The sequence below is a fragment of the Pristiophorus japonicus genome, unplaced genomic scaffold (assembly GCF_044704955.1).
Source record: "Pristiophorus japonicus isolate sPriJap1 unplaced genomic scaffold, sPriJap1.hap1 HAP1_SCAFFOLD_433, whole genome shotgun sequence".
In the NCBI taxonomy this organism is placed as follows: Eukaryota; Metazoa; Chordata; class Chondrichthyes; family Pristiophoridae; genus Pristiophorus; species Pristiophorus japonicus.
The window spans coordinates 49,929-52,500 of record NW_027254235.1 but is presented as its reverse complement, the minus strand read 5'-3'; the positions used below and the strand labels follow the sequence as shown (position 1 = coordinate 52,500).

The 2,572-nt window shown below is 47.7% G+C and overlaps 1 pseudogene; it reads right to left on the bottom strand.

Moving 5' to 3' along the window:
- Positions 1–400: 400 nt before the first annotated feature.
- LOC139251718 (kinetochore protein Nuf2-like) lies at positions 401–1,212 on the bottom strand (annotated as a pseudogene).
- Positions 1,213–2,572: the final 1,360 nt, after the last annotated feature.

Here is a 2,572-nt window from a genome sequence, read left to right as displayed (position 1 = left end):
TTTTGTCAGCGGTCTATCTTCAACCCCTAGATAAACATTGGCTCTTTGGTGTTGTTTGGGATTTCCCTCCCAAGTCACTGTTACCATTTCATTACAGATATCCCACACTAGGTATCAAACAGCATCAGAACGCCGCCCCTCTTCCCCCCCCCCCCCCCACCCGCCCCAGGAGTTTCCTGCCCTTCCAGAGCCCTCCTTCCCTCCCGGTGTGGCAACTGATCGTAGGGTGCAGAGCTCTGTGATGTCCCGCACGGCTTTTTTTTCCTAGATAAGTATGGTTTTACTTTCTCCTTGGTTCAGTATTTACAGAACATGTAATCCTTTAAACACTATCTACAGCGTTAGCATATATAGCAGACAGTGCTCATTAACTTGAGAAACTGTTATTTTTACATTTATTCCAAAGGTTAAACATTATAAAAATGCATAGAAAAATCAGAGTTGTACAAATATTTTAAATTAAGGCAGACTGGGCTTAATACTTTCATTTATGGCTCTCTCTAGCTCTGCCATTTGCTCACGCCCCTCCCTCCTGTGTCGCTGTGGCCATCTGTTCGTGATATTGTTCCAGATGAGTCAGCAAATTGGAATACAGATTCTGATATTCAGACACATCTTTCTCACAGCTTTCTGACAACATCTGGGTTTTTGTCAGAACTTGTTGACGTTCACTGTTTATTTGAGCAATCTGATCAGTTACTTCCTGCCTTCGAAGCTTAAACTGATCACACTCAGTGGTTACTGAATCAAGATAATGCTCGCTGGCTTCCTGCTTATAGCTCTGCATCAGTAGCTTGTCCTGTTGTTCAAGCTTTGAGCAGAGAACCCTTTTCAGCTCCATTTTCTTGCTGTCTAGCCCATTTTCTTCATTCCAAATTTCCGTCTTCATGCTGTCTATATGGTCAAGTTGGGCTTGTTGTAATAAACTGCAGTAAGTTCCAATGTTTTGGAAATTGGTAAAACTTGCCGACTTAGCCTGAAGTTCCATGCTGTTCTCATTTTTCTTTTGCATGGCTTCTTTCTTCTTTTCTATTGCCTCCCTCATTCCCTGTTTTCACTCTTCAGTTGTTCTGGGCAGTCCACAATCAGAGGTTTGAGCTTTGCTTGGCTTTCTTTTGCATTGGCCAGGTCCAATTTTAACTGGCTCAGCATTTTGTTTTGTTCTGCAATTTCAGCTTTCAAGGTTTTAACCTCCAGCCCCGCATTAAACATCCCCTGCTATTGCATGTAGAAACATTTACTCCAACAGTAACCTGGAGCCCGGGAAGAGGCACAGTGTGCGTAGCAGAGCAATGGTTACCTTGTCATCTCCTGTTCCTTTGCTTGATTATCTCTCTGACCTATGTAATTGCTTTGGGACAGCTGAAACTCGGCCAGAAAAATCTCGACTCTCTCCAAAGAACTCGAAAAACTTTTGTTCCTCCATGAAATAAATCGAGGTCAGTTATCGTCTCCTCTCTGAAATCTTGTCAAGCAGAAACACGGCACAAATGTCCTCTTCTTTTGCCCCATTTTCGAAAGTGCGAATCAACAGAATAATTTCAATTAATTGTCTCAATTTCAGGGTATTCTTATTGTAAGATAGCAGACTGACATATAAACAGTACAATGACGATGACACACTGGGGCTGCGGAGGGGGAGTTGCTCAGCCTGCCCCCTTCACCCACTGACTGCAGTCTAATGCACACATGTTCCTGGGCTACTGCTGGAAATTCACCAGTGTAATACATCACTGATTAGCTCAGTGGAATCGACATCTTAATCTTGCACCTCAGTGGTGTCCACCCACTATCGCCCTCCTCTAGTGTGGCAGGGTGTGGCTCAGAGATAATGCTATCTCCACAAGTCTGTCCTCCTGCTCCACACTACAGCCACTCACCTCTGTCAGCCTTGGCTCAGTGAGTAGCTCTCTCGTCTCAGAGTCAGTGGGTTGGGAATTCATAATCCCACTCCAGAGATCAGTACATAATCTAGGCCGACACTCCAGTGCCAGTACCAAGGGAGTGCCGCACTGTCGGAGGAGCAGTACCAAGGGAGCGCCGTACTGTTGGAGGGGCAGTACTGAGAGAACGCCGCACTGTCGGAGTGGCAGTACTGAGGGAGCGCTGCACTGTCGGAGGGGCAGTACTGAGGGAGCGCCACACTGTCGGAGGGACAGTACTGAGGGAGCGCCGCACTTTTGGAGGGCCAGTACCAAGGGAGTGCCGCACTGTCGGAGGAGCAGTACCGAGGGAGCGCCACACTGTCGGAGGGACAGTACTGAGGGAGCGCCACACTGTCGGAGGGACAGTACTGAGGGAGCGCCGCACTGTCGGAGGAGCAATACTGAGGGAGCGCCGCACTGTCGGAGGGGCAGTACTGAGGGAACGCCGCACTGTTGGAGGGGCAGTACTGAGGGAGCGCTGCACTGTCGGAGGTGCCATCTTTTGGATGAGACGTTAAACTGAGGCACCGTCTGTTCCCTCAGATGGACATAAAAGATCCCATGGCCACTATTTTGAAGAAGAGCAATGGAGATCACCCTGATGTTCTGGCCGATATTAATCCCTGAAATCATACCACATTGTGGGA